The sequence below is a fragment of the Ambystoma mexicanum genome, chromosome 3q (assembly GCF_040938575.1).
Source record: "Ambystoma mexicanum isolate Mex_15411 chromosome 3q, UKY_AmexF1_1, whole genome shotgun sequence".
NCBI classification, from domain to species: domain Eukaryota; kingdom Metazoa; phylum Chordata; class Amphibia; order Caudata; family Ambystomatidae; genus Ambystoma; species Ambystoma mexicanum.
Window position 1 is genome coordinate 1,043,360,439 of NC_090926.1, and position 21,465 is coordinate 1,043,381,903.

The following is a 21,465-nucleotide window of genomic DNA, read 5'->3' on the forward strand; positions in this document are numbered from 1 at the left end:
ATTTTGTTTTCCAGTGTACATGCAGCCTAGTGTAGTGCAAGTACATGGTTTACCAGTCTCAATCAACAGTAATGGACAGGGATCCAACAAATTTTGGCCTGATGTGGTACAGCTTCCTTACTGTAACTCGAACGTGGTCCAATCTATTTCTTTCGAGGTGCCATGTTGCATCTAAAATAAAGCGAAGGTGACATTCCGTCACACATTAGGCTCATACTAAGTCACATAGTTACATCTCAAATGCTGCCCAAAAGGCAGTGAATTATCAATATAGCCGTCAAACATGGCTGTAGATTCCAAGATGGCTGCTCGTAGTGGGTAGACGTGCCCATGGAGCTCCAGAGCCCTGATGCTGGAGGAGGCCCACCACCCAGCGTTTGCAGCGAGCTGAGGCTCAATCAGTGGCATCAGGGAACCTCCGAGGTGTCGGAGTAGTGACGGGGGTTGAATCCTGTGGGGCTGCGGCTCTTCGGCAGCGAGTGCAGTTTGGGCTTGGAGGAGCCATGGGAAGAGCCGCGCCGGACCCATGCCGAGAGGGCTAGTCGGAGTGGACTATTCGCCGCCGCGGAGCAGAGGGGGGCGCCGGGTGAACAGGGCCGACCCGATCTGTGGGGCTGGGTGGATGGAGAGAGCCCTGGCATGGAGCACCACTGGAGGGAGGATCCTTGTGAATCGGCGGTGGGAGCCCCGGGGGGAGCCCCGGCACCACTGAGCCATTGGTGGAGGAGGAGGTGGTGAGTCCCCGCCGGCACAGGGAGTGCCGGGAAGTGCAGCAGCAGAGCGAGGTGCACGGCTCGGATCCCGTCATCCCGTCGGCTTCTCAGAGTGGGAGCACGCCGATTGGACTGGCCCGGGCCGACTCTGGGGGCCTGGAGGACGGGGGGCCCAGGCTCGGCTTACGTTTGGAGCGAGGAACTTCACGGCCCGGGGGGGTGGCCCCTAAGGAGTCCCCCGGCACCCTGGGATCCTTAAGGGAGGAGAATCAGCAGGCTCCCCGACGGCACTGAGAGAGGTGGGGAGTGCGGCGGGGAACCGTCGAGCGCGTAGGCGGCCCGGAGGAGAGGGGCCGGAGCCTGGCGCAGAAGGAGGAGCGAAGCGCTGCGCTGGTCCGGGCGGACTGGGACGGCGTAGGAGGAGGTGGAAGGGTGTCTGGCACCGTGCCTGGCTACAACAACGGGCTCGCGTCAGGGAGGAGGTGAGAAGCGGCGAGAAACAACGGGGACTGCTCTGTGGCTCTAGGAAGAAGGGCTTACCAGAGAAAGGAGGCTTTTTCACCGGAGAGCAGCTCCTTGGGGGGTCTTGGGTGGACACCACAAACAGGGGATCCCCGGGGAAGATGCTCCAGCCCCCGATCCCTGTGGCTTTGCCAACACTGGAAAACTGTCAGATAAAGGAGTGTGGCACTGATCGGGAGGGGGCTGCAGCCGTATAGTGGTGGACTTGAGCAACTTGCCACCAGGAGGAGGCAGAGCACGGTGGCAAGTTATTTGCCTGGAGGGACTGGCGAGTGAATAGGGCCACGGAAAGGACTGAAGCTGGCAACTGGTGGAGAGGCGCGCATAGTGGCCCGGTACAGGTGCGGTAGAGGTGGCAGGGCTCCCACTCGGAGATGGCCACGAAGCCCAAGGCGAAAAGTAGGACGAGTCAAGCGACCCAGGGGGACGTCTTGGGTACCCTGCCCTCCCTGTGGCCGGGGCATGATACAAGAGAGCTGGCTAAGTCAGCAGGGGCAAGTGAGACCAGGAGTCTAGCATCGCCGATGGAGGTGGGAACGACTGTGATGTCACGGAATGAACTGAAGGGAGAAATGCATGCCCTGCACTCTAGCATGTCTAAGACGTTCCTGGACCAATTCCAGCTCCTTCGGGCGGACCTTATTGCGGCGATGGGAGAAATCAAACAGGAGCTGCGGCAGCAGGGTGAGAGAACGGATCTACTGGATAGAGGGCTACAAGAGCTGGACATGGAGGTAACCGCGAGTAGTGAGGCAATAGAGCGGTTGGATGTTGCCACACGTAACCTGGAAACCCAGGTTGAAGACATGGAAAATAGATCTCTTCGCGTTAACATACGAATAAAAATGCTCCCTGAAACAGTCCAGGACAAGGACCTCAAGAGAGTAGCCCAATCGATTTGTGCGGAAATTCTGGGGTCCTCAGCCCCGGAGGAGATTGAGCTTGATCGCATACACTGAGTGGGCAGAGGGGGGCCGGGGCCCCAGTCCAGACCCCGGGATGTCCTTGCAGCGTTTGCCAGGTACGCCCAAAAGGAAGAAATCCTTCGAGAGGCGAGGAAGCAAGAACCTATAAAGTACCAGGAGCATCGCATAGCTCTATTTCAGGACCTGGCGGCAAGTACTCTGGTGAAAAAGAAACTGATGGCCCCTGTCATCAAGGTGTTGAACGAGAGAAGGATCAAATACAGATGGACATTCCCCTTTGGTCTGGTGTTCGAGTGGGGAGGGGCTCACAAGCGAATCACTACCGTCCAGGAGGCCGCTGGCCTTTGACATCGATGAGACTCTCGTGAGCTCGGGGAAGCCAGCAGTGGCCACTACCCCGGACGCAAGGCCATGGGCGTGGGCTACGGTGGGTGAGAAGAGAAGGAGGGTGAAGCAAGGTGGCAAATCGGTGGCTGTGAATACTTCGTGTGACCTCCGAGAGGGGAGCCAAGCTGCACAGGGAGGGACTCAAATATAGATCTGGAACAACGGTGGTGGGCCACCAAAAGGAGGTATTGGGTGGGGGGGGAGCACCCATCTGTGAATCGGAAAGGGTGAGTTTACCTGAGGAGGGGGGAGGTGGGAAGGGTACGTTCTTCAGGAGGGGGTAGAGGGGGGCTAGGGGGGAAGGTGTAGCTGGGCAGCAGGTGAAGTGGGCAGAGTTCAAAAGACATTGTTCAGGGAATGCTCGTACAGGTCGGTTGGAAGGCGGGGGACAGCCTCGTAACTGGGGTGCTCACCTGGGGGGGAATTTCAGGGACTCGGGGCTCTTCTTTGCCTGCACTGAGCTAACATAATTTCAAGTGCCTAACGCATAATGTGAGGGGCCTTAACACCCCTCAGAAAAGGAAGAAGTTAGAACACTTTACTAGAAAGGAGAACCCAGATGTCTTGGGTCTGCAGGAAACGGATCTCCGACCTGCGGATCAGGGCCGCCTTAAACTCTGGGGCTATGATCAGATCTTGCACGCTTTGGGGGAGACCAGATCTGGGGGAGTTGCCCTATCGATTAAAGCATCAGGGGAGGTAGTATACGATAGTGGTTGTGTACGGTCTGAATGTAGGGCAAGAGTATTTTTTGAGGAGGCTTCTGGGTCTGATAGAGGAGAAAGCGATAGAGGAGATTATCTTAATGGGGGACCTCAACATAGCGTGGGAGGGGGATAGGGACCGCTCGGGTCACGTGTGGGGGGTGGTGATGTCGATGGATCTCCAGAATAGGATACGGGATGCAGGTTTGAGGGATGTCTGGAAGGAGATCAAGGGAGAGGAGGAGGGATATACCTTCTTATCAGGAGTTCACGGATCGCAGTCAAGGATCGACTATATCTGGGTGTCCTCATGTCTGGTGGGTAGGGTGCGGGAGGTTACGACAGGTCCTATTGGCATAGCGGATCATAAAGTAGTTGCAATGGTATTGGACCTGGGTCTGAAAGAAAGAGGGGTTTGGACCTGGAGATTCCTGGGACTCCTCCTTAGAGAACCGATTCTTAGGCAGGACATAGAGGAGAAGATTCAGAACTTCTTTAGCATTAATCGCAGGGGAGATACGGGGGAAGAGATGAGGTGGGATGCTTTTAAGGCTGCGTTACGGGGGGAGCTCATAGCATTGGCGGCATATAGAGAGAGGCAATTGAGAGCGCTGGAAGTGCAATTGGACGGGGAAGTGGAAATGGCGAGACAGAGGATGGGGGCGACGCCGTCCAAGTCTTCTATGAGGGAATACCGCAGGGCATTGGGACAATTGGAAATTCTTTGGACTAAAAGGGCGGAGGGGGCTCTCCTGAGAGTACGCCAACATTAATATGTGAAGGCCAACAAAGCAGATGCCCCCCTCGTGCGATTGTTGCGAGGGGCTAAGGCCAAAAACGCGATTTATCTGGAGCCTCTCTTGCAGGCGATTAGAGAGACGGAGGGGATAAAGGGTATTCCTTTTGGGGGGACTGAACAGAAGGTGGCAGCATTCGCGGATGACCTTCTACTAACTCTCACAGCCCCACTCGAATCTATCCAACTAAGTAAAAGCCTTTTAGAATCCTTCGGGGAGGCTTCGTGTCTAAAGATCAATTATGCTAAATCTGAATAACTGAACCTGATGTTAAGGGGCGACGAGCAGACGGCCGTGAGGGCGTCTACCCCGTTTCTCTGGAGCCAAATGGCATTAGGTATCTTGGGGTGAAAATCACATCGAGGCTGGTTGGCTGGTACAGGGCGAATTATCCTCCACTATTAAAAAGCATTGAAGGCGACTTTCGCAGGTGGAGGACTCTCCCGATAACGTGGCTGGGTAGGCTGGCAATGGTCAAAATGGTAACGCTACCCCGCCTGTTGTGTCTGTTCCCGGCAATTCCTCAGGGGGTCCCTCTGGAATTCTTTAAGAAGTTGGACTCGCTCACCAGAGATATCCTGTGGGCTGGGAAAAAGCCGCGGATTAGCAAGCAAATATTGCAGGCCCCTAGGCGGGAGGGAGGTCTAGCACTTCTGAATTTTCAACAGTACTATGAGGCGACCCAATTAAGGGTGGTAAAGGAATGGCTGCGTGAGGGGGAGCCCTCACAAAACAAGCAATGGTTGGCGATGGATAGGGCTGTTGCGCATCGCAAACTTGTGGAGGTTCTATGGCTCCCGAAAGGGCTCGGCCCTTGTCACATATATGAGAGCACCATTACTAGTTTGATGGTTCGGAACTGGGACCAACTAGTCAAATGCAACAAATTACAATGTTTCCCTCTCCCTACATGCCCCTGTTTCATAATAGTTTACCCCGGGATTGGAAGAAGGGGCTTTCCGACAATGGGAGGAAGGAGGCTGTAGATGGCTGGGAGACATGTTCTGAGAGGGGAAAACACTCTTGTTTGAGGATTGTGAAAAGGAGTATGGGGTGGGGGAGGGGGAGAGGCTCCGGTATGCACAGTTGCGCCACTGGGTTATGCACCCCGTTAACAAGCTGGCGGCCACCAGGGGGAGCACGAGGTTCGAGAAGTTTCTGCATTCGAATGATGGGTCTAGAGGCCTTATATCCAATCTTTACAAGTTATTAGACAAAACTCCGGATAGGGCCCCAGGGCAGTACATGCGGAGATGGGACCAGATGATAGGTAGAACAGTTGAGCGGGAGGAATGGGAACGTTTGTGGCGAGTAATCCACAAGTTAGCGAGAGCCTCCCAAATCCAGGAAATGTGGTACAAGATCTTATTCGGCTGGAACTACACCCCAGCCAGGCTTAAAGAAATGTTTCCTGCAACCTCGGAGAAGTGTTGGATGGGGTGCTGGATGGAGGGTACGGCACCACATATCTGGTGGAGGTGCCCGCGTATTAAACTCTTCTGGGTAGACGTGCAGAGGGCCCAGGAGCAGGTATGTGGGCCAGGAAATGGTAGGTCCCCAGAGGAGATTATACTGGGAGTGGGGAGGAGTAATGGGGTGGGGAAGCCCAAATCCCGGGAGAAAACTAGGGTGACTTTTGTCCTGGGCGCTATGACAGTGATAGCTCAGAGATGGAGGAGTGAAGAGGTCCCTCTTCTCCAGGATTGGCTACGGAAAATCTGGGATATTGTGTCTCTTGAATGGGCCACATACGCAAAAGACAATAAGCTACAGTCCTTCGCAGGAGACTGGGAGGAAACCCTGGGCTTTTTGCAAGTCAACTTTCGAATTGGCTGGCGGCCTCAACGCCTGCGTTTATTGGACCTGGGGTGAGCGCTGTTGGAGGGAAGGTGGGGGTAGAGGGTTATGGAAGTGGCGCACATTGAAAGGGAGGAGGGGGAAAGGAGAGGGATGGATGAGAGGGGGGTGGGGAATGGGGGAATGTGGGGGCTGCCTATGCGAGGCGTCGTGGACTATCTGAACTGTGTCTTTCTTTGACAACGATAAACTGAAGCGGCCTAGGGGAGTGGGGTTGGAGGGGGAGTTTGGGGAAATGGTTTCTGTCACTCTCTTCGTTTGAAAACTAATAAAAAGAAGATATAAAAAAAGAAAAAAAATGAGGCTGTAAATCATGGTAAACTGCAACCCTTTCCTAGTCTTCAGTAAAAAACATAAGCGCATTCTACGTTGCTGTCACAGACACATAAGCGTTCGAAGAAACTTCATCTCTAGGACACATAGTTTAATTTTAGGTGCTACCCTTTTAGGCAATAAGTTCTAAATCTAATCGTTAATAGTTGCTATTCATCATGGAAAGCAGCAGCACTTTCTTAGTACTGGTACAGAACATCAACAAACTCTGCATGGTCGTAGCCAACACGTGAGCGTTTACAAAGCTTAATCTGTCAGCAAGCTTACCTTTCAGGCCATTGTTCAGGCAAGTGGTATTAGTATGTCTTGTATGGCACCTGAGTATACTCATAGAGACCAGCTCTCGCTCATAGTCATAGAACTGGGGCTATAGACTTGCATCTGGGGGAGGCTGTCAAACCCTTATTTATCCCTCCAACGATCATATTTAAGTATTCCAATGCCCCATAAATGCACGATCGATGATGAATGTTCCTCTTACCCCAACGGGGGTAACTAGAAAAATAAGAAATACAGATGGTTTTCTGTGCATAGTGGGGTATTGTGGGACATGAAGTCTCAAAGAGGCTTTTGCTAAATGCAGAGATGCCTCAAGCAATCACATGTAGGACTTTGGAATGCCCCATACAGGCGTTCCACACTAGCGATAGATGAGGGTTCCTCTTGCCCCCATGAGGATGACTGGATAAATAATAAGTGCAGAAAGTTTGCTGCACATAAGGGTGTGTTGTGGGACATGGAGTCCCAGAGAGGCTGTTGCTAAATGCAGCCGGGCTCACCTTCCCGTCAAGTAACCACACCACATGAACTTATTCCTCCCCATCCATGCACACTACACTGGCGGCTAGATGAAGCGTGTCCCTCTTCCCCCCCAGGGGAGGGTGCTAGATGCACAAAGTCTTTCCGGTGGCTAGTTACGCATTAAGGTGTATGGTGGGAACATGATTTCCTAGTGAAAGTATCTAACTGCAGGTGGACTCCCCTTTGGTTTCCCTCATGTTCCAACACAGATAATCACGTATTCTTGGGCCCCAGGGGAGATAGTGACGACTCCAGATGGGACGGGATACGTGTTCATACTCCAAGCAGCTTATTCCATTCTACGGCTATGTTAAGGCCATCGTTCAGTGTCCAAATAATAGATCAATTTTTTTTTCGATCCTGTGTAGTGCTTTGGACATGTTTCCCCCTTGTGGTTGCGGCTTCAAGGCTTGTAGAACGAACCGTTTTATATCTTTGTCAATGTGGCCAAGTCTTACATAGTGATCGACCAGGGGTTTATCGGCCACTCTCTTCCTGATACCGGATCTGTGTTCGGATATTCGTTGTCTGACTTGTCGGGTGGTTTTCATCACATACATCAGGTTACAAAGACATTGGATGATATAGATTGCGTTTTTTGTCAGGCAGTTAGTCTGCTGCCTTAGTTCCCATTTGACTCGTCCATACTCAAATTGGTGTCTTATTTCAGTAAATTGACAGGCGACACAATTGCTCCATTTATGGTGTCCAGTAACTGGAGGTAAACCCCTCTGGTTGAGCACTGTTTGTTTCCTGCTGACATTCCTATATGTATGTATAAGCTTTTGTCGTAGATTGCGATTTCTTTTGAAGGCAAACATAGGTTTCTGCGACAGTGTCCCTTTTTGTTTCACCAAGTGCCAGTTCTTATTAACTATTTCCTTGATGGTACTACTGATCGGATTGAATGTGGTTACACATATGAGCCTTTCATTGACTCGTTTTTCCCGAGTAGTCAGACCGACAACTCAATGTTTATTTGCAGACCTTTTGTAATTGTCTCTCACCATTTTCTTTCGGATATCCTCTATCCCAGAGCATAGCTTTGAGTTTGTGATACTGGAAATGCATTGGAGAGACAGGGCGTCCATGTCCTTGTCCTATACTCCTTTTTATCATGTGTGTTCTGTGTTATTTTCTGCACAGGAGTCCATGTGGGACACATGGCAGTGCAGCTCTTCCTCTTTATGGTTTGCTGAACAGACCCTTGGGATACCCTTTTGGTACCCATGGGTGGGGGTACAACCCTGTACAGCTAGTGTATGTTTTTGGGCATCTGTGTGAGGCCCACAGAGCAGGGTATGTGCTGGTGGCAGCTCCATGCTGCATTTGACAGGTGCTCTGAGTATTCTCCATTTTGGGATACCTAGGCCCTGCCATTGGAATCAGTTGATTCCTGATAGGAGACAAGATGGCCTCTTGTTTTCTATCGCCTGTTACCTTGTTTTCCCAATGTCCTGGGAAGTCATGACTCTGTCCCTTCCCCTGACTGGCTGTTGGGTGGAAGTTCCATATATGGTATTATAGGGAAGTCCAGGCTAGACTGGCTGGTGCCTTCCCAATGACTGTGTGTTGTGGGTACGCCCGTGGGGTGGGACCTGGGTGAATGGAGTTTGTGACCAATATACATTTCATGTTATGGGTGTCTGGTTTCTGGTGTGTGACACAATGAATAAGACAGCCCTGCCTGAAACAGGTATGAATGCAGTGTGGTGTGCTGAAAGGCTGCGTGCTTATCCCAATCCACATTCCTTGTGAGTGTCTGGAGGGAACTGAATGGCTTGAATGCACTGTGCGCCTGATTGGCTGCCTGCCAGCTGAATGTCCTTCTGAATGATTGGCTGCCTGAGCCTGTCTCAGCAGTGTAAATGAGAAACAGAACAGTATATCTGGGGACCTTTCACTGACTAGAATCGTTCAGAAGTTGAAGCTAACCTTCACCAAGGCTCCCTGGAAGTCAATCCTCGAAAGGCTCGACCGGATTCGGGGATCGCCTATGAATCTGAATTAAAGCGCCAGGACGTCGAGGCCTTCAACGGCCTTCACCGTCGACCGAGGTTTGGAGAACTGATGTAACCTCCTTGACTTGAGCCGCAGCGCTCCATTGCCTAAGACACTTTTAATCAAGGACTCCATTGCTCATCACAGTCGACCGCTTTGTCCCACTGGAGAAAGTCAAGGTCGCTGACGAACCGAGGAGAATCTGATGGTGGGTTTCCTCCCACCCGAAGCCCTCAAAGACGCAAACGAAGATCCAAAAGCCGGCCGTGGTTGAGTACCGATCATCAACGCCAATGCTGACGACCCGATGCCCTTGCTGGGCCTACGTTCTTCATTGACTCTGCTTTTTGGCAATTAACTTTCGTCACTGAGGTGCACCACACGCTTCAGATTCGCAGGACGTCCACGAACGATGGTCGACTAGCACTGCAAAGACCAAAGCTGCTGCCGTGACGACATTGTTCACCTTCACGGAATCTCCATGATCCGTGGCTCCTGCTTTAAAGGGAGTTCAGTCAAGAAGGATCCGTCGACGACCTGACCTCGAACGCTGCTAAACCGGGTACATTGGGGTAGTAGAACCTTTTTAGAAGGAACCAAGACTGTATTAAACAATACATGGACTGGGCTTGTTGATACACTTTATTTATAGGTTGCCCAGGTGTGGGGATCCTCGCACAGAACTGCCAGTTGTTTAACCCAACTTGTTTCCCTCCCATGTCTGGTGTTGGTTCACATTGCTATTAGACTTGTATGTCATTGCAACCCTCAGCAGTTTCTGCATTTTAAAGCAGTCAAGAGTGAATTGTGGTACTGCATAGATATTGTACATATTTATCATTTTAGTATTGCCTGAGCACAAAGTGTGTTATTGATTGTGTATATATATTGAACCTTATTTATATAAAGAACTGTGTTATCACTAACATAGTGTGTGGACATTCCTTTGTGGGGGCTTGGGGACTACACTGTACTTAAGAACCAGCCTGCATCACCTCCCGAGAGCTAAGCCTCGATTGCTTGCCCACTGCTACCAACAATAGAGAATCTTGACTGGGGTGCTCTGTGCTTCTACTCTGCCATATAGAGGGCAGGAGTACAGATAACCCCCCCCAGTCTCTACAGAGTTGTTCAGCATGCTGTTCAAATTCTGGTCTTTCAGAACAATTTCTTCGGATCCGTAAGAATTGACCATAGGGCAGATTTAATTTGAGACTGGCAGCATGAAAACTTGTCAAGTGTAACAGACTTTTACGGTCTGTGGGTTTCTTGTATAATGTGGGGTGTAATCTTTCCACAGATTTAATCATTTTGAGATCAAGGAAATGTACTGTCTCTGTGCTCCACTCTATGGTGAATCTTATGTTGGTGTAGAGGAGGAGCCAAATACCCCTATCAGAAGCTCCGCCACATGTTGCGTATATGTTGGGAACCGGAAATTGCGACACGTGCAGTACCAGTGAGGATGCTAACACTGCAAAGAATTCTTGAGACAAGGTGTACATTGAGAAAACCCTATATACATTCACGAAGAAGTAATGGTCTTCTGGACAGATTCCCGGAAGAAATGTGAAAAAGAATGAGAAAAAGGGTTGGTGACTTCATGCGAAGTGGAATTGACGCATCCAGAAAAGACGCAAATGAAAAAAGAATATGGATATTCTGTAGGATATGAAGAGGAGGTGTCGAAGTTGAGCAACATTTTGGGATCGAAATGAAGATGCTCGTGTGAGGAAACATTGAAGAAAATTCAAAGTGATTTTACACTTGTACAGATGCTATAATGCAAGTAGACAACGTAATCCTGAGGCTGGCTAAGTAGTGAATAGATTGCAATGATGCGCCAATGTATATGCATAGGAATGTGTAGAATTTGGATGTTCCACAATGCACTTTAGAAAACTTAAACACTGTGAATGCAAGGGCTTGAGTGTGGCTCAGTGGGAGAATTCAAGAAAGGTAGCTGGCCCAGCACCAAGAGTCGAGGCCACTGTGAGCCTGGTTGTCTGTCAAAGAAGTTACATGAACGTGAGAAAGAAACAAACTTCTGTTTGAGGTGGAATGAAAAAACACTGAAGGAGTCAAGAGTTCATCATTTAATAGTATTATATGCAACAAAGAGCTCAAACGTGTCTCCAGTCACATGGTCAGTTCGAAATAGACTTTGGGCCGAGCTACACCGAAACCAGAAGATAAGACCATGCCACTCTCCCTTTTATTCTCAGGCACAGAAAACTTCTGCAAGGCCAAGTTCAAAGCCTAATTGAATGTCAGACTGCAGTAGTGATGATAGATGTTAGGCTAATTGGGTGGGGAGGCATGACCAGGCCGACCCTCCCAGCACCTGGGGTAACCAGCTTGCGTGCTGCTAGCAAGTGGAATATTCCAGAAGAGTACAAGTGTGCCAATCAATGACAGAGGGCCACGTACCAAAGAGCCCTATAGTTTGTGTAACCAATGAATCGTGTATTTTATGACGATGATGACTTGCACTAGATGAGGGCTTAGTTGTCCACCTGATCTTAGAGACCCAATCACAACTCCTGTCCGTATGTAACATATACCTAGATGTTCCCTTTGGGCCTATCACATCACCCAGTCGGTTTTTGTCGTTTGCCACGTAGTATGACGTCAATGATGACGAATTTTCACTATATAAGAGTGCTTTTTTATGAAATGCGTTGAGATTGCTTGTGCGATGTCGGATGATGTCCATTGTACTCCCTGTTTTAGATAATTGCAAATAAAACAGTATTGAGTTTTGCCAACTTCCTGAGTCGGTTTGATTTTTGATGTATGAGTAAGTTTTGCATCCCCCATCCATCTCTAAGTATTGCTATCCCGTCTTTAAAGAACCCCAGGTCTCAGGGTTCACGTGGTAGCAGAGGTAGGATGGTTAAAGACCCATCGACCCAGTAGACTTTTAAAGGTCTCGGAATATCGGATGTCATCTGCCATTTAGCTGGAGGACCGCTTCCTGTGGATAGCGGCCGAAGAAAAAGCTCTTGCAAGACATGAAGAAATAGGTGGGACGGGTCCCTCTTTCACAAAAACGCTCCTGAATTCCACAAGGAGCTGAGCGGACCGAAAGCGACGGTGGCCGATTGAGGAGGAGATGATCCGAGGATCAGGAGCTGAAAAGCGAATGCTGAGTAGATTGAGAAAAGTGGCAAAAAATGACGAATGCATATTCATTGGGGAAAGTGATAAGGGGAAGATAGTAACGGTGGGTTGGTGGGGTATTTAAGTTAGCGACAAAGAGCATCACATAGAGTTATAATGACGAGGAGCGTCACAGATTAAGCCCATAATCCTACATTCAAGGAATGTCTAGAAGAATCTATTTCAAAATCCAAGTGGATACTTAGGCTACAAGGTTTGCTAAAGGAAATAACTTACACCCCTATCGGGGTATTATTTCGGGGCAGGAATAGTAGCAAGGAGCGCTGAGAAGAGATATATGTTGGGGCTGGCCAGTCTGTCTGTTTGTGTATTGTATGTATTTTATGTATAGAGGAAACAATGAGATGTCGAAGAGCAGCAAATGATAGATTGTGTAAAGAGTTGAGAGGTAAATTATTGAATTATTTAGTCATTGAGGGTATTGACTGAGTAGGTAGATTGAAGTAAAGTGAGACATAGAGGTTTGGAGCTGCGACGATTGGTGCATGCTCATATATCATTGTTTGTCTGAAAAGTATTCTCTGTGTAAAGAAGTATTGACAATCGATTTGGGACTTGTCACAATGGAGGATGTTACTCCACTCATGCACCTATACAAACAGCTGCCAAAGCACGCACCTAAGCTTAAGCAGTATAGTGCAGAATGGGTTAAGGGTACGGCAGATAAAATGTTCATGCCATGGCCACAAGGGGATCGCTGTCAAAAGCAGTTTTGCAAAACATGACCACATACTTGCACGCTGCGTACACAGAAAAGAAATTGGAGAAGAGGTTAGCTAGGCCAGAGCTTTGGAAAATGTATCAGTTACGCGATGACTCGCCTCCTGAAGACTGGAGTAACCAGTTTAAAGAGCGGGTGTTGAGCCTTCTGCTCCCCCTACCGCGCCTAAAGTAAATACAGTACAGCGATAGCACAAAAGATGACGGAGTGTATCCATTAAGGGAGCTTAACGCAGAAGCAGCATATAGTATTCCGATGCATGAACTGCCTGCAGTGACGAGAGTCCAGAAAGGATGTGATCTCTAAAGTCTTACGGGACAAAGAGAAAAATGAACGACCGAATGTGACTCTAGATATAGAACGAGAAATTAAGAGATGGAAAGAAGAAAAAGACAAAGCTGACGAGATAGCGCTCATACAGAACAAATGGGTGGGTGGTCAGATATTGCTCAAACTTGATGGGAAGAGCATCGAGGAAGTAAGGCAAGGGGAAGATCAAGATGAGCAAGATAAACAAGACGGAACGAGAGAAATGATTGAAAGAAAATGAGAGTTAAAGAAACAGAAGAAAAAGACTACAACAGATCTATCAAGAATGGAAGAAGGAGCTGAAGAGCAAAGAAACAGGCAAAGAGCAATCGAAGAACGAGATAGGCTAGTAAAGAAAAGAGAAGAGGAGGAAGAACAAATTAAGAGATAAAAGAATGCAAAGACGCAGAGACAAAGAGGTACATAGGGCATATATGAGAGGAGAGAAGCAAAAAGACAGGAAGAAGAAAGGGTTAGGGAGGAAGACAGTGGGCACACGACATCGATCGCATCGAGAGAGAGCTAATGGAACCAAGTCCAGTAGTACTATGGGAAGATATAGAGGAGTTCCTCCTGTCGCAAGAGGCAATGGCAGGACCCTCAAGGGTAAACCTAGAGGAGAATTTCGAGATAGGAAGTATTGGAGCCAGAATCGAAAAGGCTTTTCAGGAGATGAGGACAAAAAGTGAATCGAGAAAAAGAGGGAAAGATTATCAATCTGAAATTGCCCGGTCTGGTGGCAAGGAGGGAGGCCTGTTTAATCTGGAGCATAGAGCCTTGTATTTGGACAGACTGACTCTAAACGGAGACGAGAAAGAGGACAGCCATACTAGTTGGGGCCAAGATATGTCAGACGAAGACAGGGAAACCTTCCATAAGGAGGAGGGCGTTAGTGCATGCAGCCCTAAGGGTTGTTTTCAGACAGACGAGGAAGTAAGGTGGTCAGATTTGGACCAACCTAAAGAAAGGACCCCAGAGCCTACGGCCTACCCAGAGCGGCCTAAAAGGCGGTCTCATCGTGAGAGGGGGGGAATCGCCACCATATCTGAGCAGACTGAGGTCATTGCCAGGAAGAAGGCGATCGGGAACCATTGTCCCTAAATGGATAGGCAGACAATGGGAACCGATTGCGATTTTTGGGATTTTGCAATTCCCTTTGTTAAAAAATGGAGGGGCCAGACCACAGTATATCCCATGGCCCCAGATGGATAAAGACAATTTTAAGATGCAAATTGCCTAGCTTAACAGCAGGGGTGGGGAAATGGTTCTATGAATTAGAAAGAATGACAGGAGGAAATGCGTTGGCTATAGGGGACATTAAGGGTCTTCTAGCAGCTATCCTTTGGGAAAGGGCTGACAACATTTGGACGTCACAGCACAGAACCCAGCGCATGATGGAGCACTGTTTAATAATCGCAGAGCGGCAGTCTGGAAAGCGCTTAGAGGACAATATCCTGATATGTCGGATATGGGTGAAATTTTGTCCCGTAAGATGCAGGAAGGCGAAGATCTGCTTGATTACATTCAGAATTTTCAGGAATAGTGGTCTTTGGAAACTCGAAAGCCTTGGGGAAAATCAATACCTGTATTCTATCATATTTTATGTCAGGGACTGTCAGAACAGGTACAGAGACAGCTCAAGAAGCTGGTGGGTATGGAAGCAAGGCCATACAGCTGACCATTGCTCACCATTGCCAATTGTTGCAAGAGAAAAATAGGAATAGGGAAGATGCTAGGACGCTCGAGGAAGCTAAGCTAGTTCAGAAGAAACTGTCAACATATGCTATAGAAGGGGTGATGTTAACCAGCGGAGAGGGATTAGGGTCACAGCAGGCAGAGGGGTATGCTGCAGCTGAATAATCCACGTCAGCCACATCAAGGAGGGAACGGATTCATGCCGAGAGGCAGCGGAACAGGTTTTAGAGGAAGGGGAGGCTTTCAGAATAATAACTGAAACTTTCAGAATAACCAAGGTGGTTTTCAGATTGTGCAGAATAAGGTATGCAGGGAGGGCAAATTTGAAGACTCCCTCCTGTGTGTTGGACATGTGGAATGACAGGAAATGTCACGTGAATATGTGGGAGCTAAGGGTATGTACAAAATTGGAAATTCGCAAGTGGGTTGACCGCTTATCCTCCAGCATATAGCCCACAAAATAGGGATGGGTTCAACCAAGATCAGATAGCACAAATACTGCAAACACAACAGGCTTTACAACCACAGCAAGCATCATTGAATCCGCCACAAGAGCAGTCACAGCATGCACCGATGCATATACAGCAGAGTGCAAACGCAGTACAGTTATTGACTCCTAGAGTAGGGGGTGTCACGGGAGGGAATCCTTTTATATGTACGGAATTAGCATGTACCCACAATAGAGTAGATCACAGGGTGACTTGAACACCAAAGCCGCAAGAGGAACCAAGGGTTGATGTTACCATATGAGGCAGTTCTTTTCTTTTTTTTAGTAGATACTGGGGCAACTCGCTCATGTATACGAGAGGGAACATTTTCGTTATCTGGAAATGCCATGAATGCTCAAGGGTTCTCTGAAGCTAAAAGTAGAGTTGCTTTTACTGATAAATGACCAGTTTCTATAGGAGAGTGTGATATGTCTGTCCCATTGTTGTATTCAAGACAGACACCAGTTAATATATTGGGCAGAGATTTAATGACGAAACTAAATATGACGATTTCCTTCACTGACGAAGGTACAGTGTGCTCCACGGCAGGAATACATTATTTAAATGTGGGTGAATTTCTCATGGCATTTACAGGACAAATAGCTCTGTGAGGGACACTGTTAGAGACGTTTTTCACTATGGGGTATGCATTTTGCTAACATGGTCACCTGGTTTAGTGGGCAAGATTATGAGAATACCTGATGAATTTCTGTTCAGAATAAAGATATCTATGGACGAAGTGGGGGGACAGGTTTTTTCCCTAGAAATGCACGCAGCCATAGTGCGAGAGGAATTGGCCATGCTTGAAGGATTTGACGATGAGGGCAGGCCATGGGGAACAGTGATTGCTATTGGGGAAGGGTGTAGATTGACTAATGTCACTGACAAGGATATGTTTAAAGACGACCCGTCCGATGATGTAGTGTTCGATTCCTTATTGGATCAGGATAGAAAGAAGAGAGATCCCACAGCGAATAGTAATAGTGTGTCAATGCCCTGCATTATTTGATGAGGACATGGAGAAAGTGCCAACCTCGTTATGGAGTACGTGCCCTTATGACCTGGGCCTGTTGAAGGGGGTGGGGAGAGGTCAAGATAAAGTTGAAACCAGGAACAATTTTACCTCAAGCCAGGCAGTATCCTATGTCTCGAGAGGCAGACAAGGGTATTTTTAAGACTATATCGGCCATGATAGAACAAGGCATCTTGGTAGCGTCAGAGTCACCATGTAATACTGCTGTGTATCCGATTTTTAAAAAATCAATGTGTGGGTTATAGCTTTTAATTCAGGACATGAGGCCGATTAACCAAATTGTAGAAGCAAAGTTTCCTTTAGTTTTGAATCTGGTGACGATTGTATGCAGTATTCCTCCAGAAGCACGATATTTTATGGTGATTGACTTAAAATGCATTTTTCTCAATCCCATTGCACAAAGATTCCCAAGATCTTACGTCATTTACGTTCCGTCAGATCAAGCTGTAAATTACACGTTTGCCCCAGCGGTACTGTGAGTTGCCATCGATCTTTAATAGGGTCCTGCAGATGGACCTAAGCAATATTGATTTGCCAAGTGTTGTGCTGCAATACGTAGATTATATTTAAGTCTGTAGCACAACAGAAGAGTGCAGACGAGACTCAATTCAGCAAATTATTATTTTAGCAGAGAAAAGATACAAAATTAGATAAAGAGAAATTGCAGTACTGTCAGGAAGAGGTGTTATGCATAGGACAGTTCATTTTCGCATGAAGGAAAGAATGCTACACGTGAAAGAGCTGAGGCAATCATGAAAACCTCGAAACCTCACACAATAAAGCAAATGCAACAGTTTCTGGGATTATGTCAGAGCATGGGTATTTGATTATAGTTCATATACAAGACCCCATTTGTTGGCTTTGAAGAAAGCACAGATGAATAAGGAAAAGATTGAATGGACCGAGGAGATGGAGGAAGGGTTTGATGAATTGAAAAAAGCAATTTGCACAGCTCCAGTTTTAGGGATTCCCAATTGTTCTTTTTGTTTTCGCACACAAATGGAACAATTATGTCAGCAGTACTTACAGGGAGAACGACATTGGGGTACAAACCGTTTGCATAATTATGTGGGATTTTGGACCCAGTTATGAGGAGTCACTTCCCATGCGAATAATCGCTGGCAGCAGCCGCGTTCACTATCGAGAAGTCTGCGAGCATAGCAATGGGGTGTTCCATGACTTTGTTGTGCATGCTTTATTTGCTGTCTTGGAGAAACCGAAGGATACACTGACATCTCAAAGAGCTTCTGCTTATAAGGTAGTTATATCAAATCCAGCAATCAAAATAGTCAGGTGTAAAATGGTGAATCCTGCCACGTTTGTAGCCGAACCACTTGCAGCGGATGAGCGAGTGCACAATGGCTCAAGCTATGAGGAGTTGTATGATGAGATCCCGAGGGTAAAAGAGTATGCTTTAGCAGCAGGGGAAGTCCTCTTTATTGATGGTTCTTCAAAAAATTGATCAAACTGATGGAGAAAGGCATTCAGGTTCAGCTGTGGTAAGGCACAGAGCTAATGGGGAATTTGAAGTGGTAGCAAATGCAAGACTACCGTCTCACTTTTCGGCACAGGCTGCAGAATTTGTGGTGCTTATTGTCACGTTTGAGAAACACGCAGAGCAGGAAGTAACAGTGTACAGTGACTCTGCCTACATGATGTAAACCGTGCACGCAGGGTTAGCATGTTGGAAACGTAGGGTCTACCTCTGAGCAGACGGCACTCCAGTGCAACATGCAGCACTATTGGATAGACTCAACTCCCAGTTGCCATTGCAGTAGTTAAGTGCACACCACATACTAAGAGAACTGACTTTATCTCATGCGGAAATCAAGCCGCAGACGAAGAGGCCGAAAGGGTTGCATATTCATCTCATATTTTTAGTTTCGATACTCCTGATGTGAAAGAAAAATGGTTGTGATAATGGTTGTGATTGAAGGGTTTAATCATTTGTCAAGAAATACATTTTTTATGTTTTTTAATTACTTGATTTAATTGTTCTAAGACAATTTTTACAAGACGCAATTAATGGAAGTTCAAGGTGGAGCTCCACAGGAACAGAAAGAACTATGGACATGGAGGGGGTGTTCTTTATCCCCTTCCGAAGCACTGGGGCCATAAGATAGCACTGGTAAACCGATGATGCCTGTAGCCTTATTAAGGGTGGTGTTAGAACAGCTACACTACCCTGCGCATGTCACTAGAGAGAGCATCGCAGCAACCATTGCGGAGGACTGGTTCGTACTGAACCTGTTAGAACACGTTGCTTTTTATGTAGTAAATTGCATCGTATGTCAAAGGTTTACTGCTGGGCACACACTGCGAACAGTCAGAGGAGTAATTCCTTGACCCAAATGGTCCTTTTCAGCATTTACATATTGACTATGTTGATATGCTGCAGGTTTGTAATGGATACATGTATATGATAGTGTGCCCCTTTTTCGAGATGTCTAGTCTAGGTGTGATAGTATAGTGGCCCTAGCTATGGTAGAAAATGAGCAAAGTCAACGACGTGTGGAGGGACATCGATGGTGGAGCCTAATGTATTGGTGAATATTATGTATGCCTGTTAAGCATCTATTGTGGTTTTTCTGTTTCTGAGGATTTATGCTGTTTACTTTAATGGTTCCAGAAGGGAAGGAGTACCGTTCATCTTCCCAGTCCAGTCACCTTTGCAGAGTTAGACACTGTACGAAGGCCAAGGCCTTATGTGATTGTTCCTACTCAATTAGTTCATGTGAAGTCACCGATTTCTCTGACAAGTGTCCCCATGATTCCCCCAGTAGGGATAATGTATTTGTGATTCTTTATTTGTATAGCGCGCTGGGCCCAGGGGCATCTGGGCGCTAAGTTTAAGGTTACATAGATGAGACATATGTTATAATACAGGATGGTACAAGTAAGGGGCAATGTACAATATATAAAGAAAATTTACAGTATAAACAGATGATGCAGGAACAGTAAAGAATATACAGAGGAACCAAAGTGGTCAGGTACAGAGGTGGATTTAAAAGGGGATTTATGCATTGGTTGCTTTTGTAAGTTTCTCTCACAACTCCTTAGCTGATTGTAATGCTGGTTATGAGCTTTTCTCAGTAGTTGTTTTGATATGGTAGGCCAGTGGTATGCCAGTAGCCTCTTGTCTGTGGGTAGTATTGGTTAGAGGCTTTCCCCACTGATAGATTCTCCCAAAGTCTGTCGACAGCCTGCTGGCTGTGGGTAGAACTGGTTATAAACTCTTCCCCTCTTGTAGTCCCTTGTAAGGGAACTTTCTTCTTTGCCAGTTAGCTTTGTTTCCTTTAACTATTCGGTATTCAGGAAATAAGTTTTGCTTTGATTTTTCAATTGTTCGGTATTCAGAATCACTGCTTTATGAAAGGTTTCGAGTACGGAGCGCCCTGGGGTCAGCATTCACTCTCTGCCAGCTCACTGGTTCTCTGCAGTGGCTCCCTCTTGCTGTTAGGCTTTGTGGCAGACCTTCAGCATCCGTTCTGCTTTCTTGTCCATTTCTGCAAGCCGCAGGTAAGTTGTGCATCGGTCTTCGGCAGCATTGACAGCTCCGTTGATCTTCCGTTCTAAGACACGCTGCTCTGGGAGCATGTCTCCTCTTCAATAGAGCTTCTTCTTAGTATGGTGTGTTCTGCTGTGTGGACTCTACAGTTCTGCTTGTTTTCACCTTTCAGGGTAACTCCTGCTGCCGGGCTTCTCTCTGTGGCTGCTACTACACCTCAGATGGCTTCAGCTTCTCTGGCTATGCCTCCCGTATGGCCATGCTCCTTGGCCTTCTTCCTCTGCTTAACCTTCATTCTCTTAGTTTCCCTCATTGCCCAGCTGGGCCTCATCTTGGGTTTTAAATATCTCTCTCAGGTGCTTTGAATGACAGCAGCTAGACCTCACCTTTGAATATTCATCATTCCAAGCCTTTATTGCCTCTGAGCTCCTCCTCCTTCCCAATACTTTTAGCATTAGGGGGACAGAATTCCAAAGAACAATGTATAAAATTAACTTGTTTCATGTTATTTGCTAAACAAATCTGACTGTTTTATAAATTGACAGTTATTAGAGTAAGGGGAGATTGTGGAAAGTGTTTGTAATTCCACATTAGAGCGAGAATTTCCCATTAAGGCGGAATTATGACAATGCAGGGTTTTCATCTTTAATTCCTGAACCTTTGAGGCACCAACTTTGTTTTGTTTAACTGACTTTTTATAACAGGCTCTTACAGGCTCTTGAAATATTGATATTAGAGGGATTGGTACATTGATAGCATGCCATTAAACATCTGGGAATGATTTCATCTTCATCCTCAGAAGAAGATGAATACATTGTCTCTCCCAGTGGAGTCATTACTTTTCCTTGATAGCTGTCTCCTCCCATGTGATCCATCCCCCGATACTACCCCCAGTGTTGGTGTCAGGTAGCGGCTGTCTTTCTCTGGTCACCTGGGAGGAGACTTTACGCTGGGGTTTAGTGATGACTGCAGGATTCATCACATACTCTTCCCCTAAAGACCTGGTCTCCCACTCTAGGTTCTGCCCCACTAGCGTCCCTCATATCAAAAGAAGATGTTTGGATCTCTCAATCCCAAACAGGATCTCCTAATGGAAGTTCTTCTCTTTTCCATGATATAACTGGGGAATAAGATGGAAAGGATTTCTGCTCTTCCTACAAGCAAGGCAGACCGCATAGCGAGAGAGCTATCCAAGCACAGCAGTTCAAGAGGAGGCGAAAGGCAGCAGCAACCGAAAGGGTGAGAAGGAGAGAAGTGACCTTGCCCTTTTTGACCTAGACCCATGAAACCTCTGTGGAAGGAGTCCTAAGACCGCAAACAATAGCCATTGTGTGTTGAAGCAGATGTCAACGGTACACAGAGCTTGCCTATGCTGATAAGCAGGACAGAGAGAGACACCTGCTACCCTGGTACTGTCCTTGACTCCAGATACAAGAAAAGCCAAGCCGTTCATCACAGCCGGTGAGTCGAGGGGAGAACCGAACTGT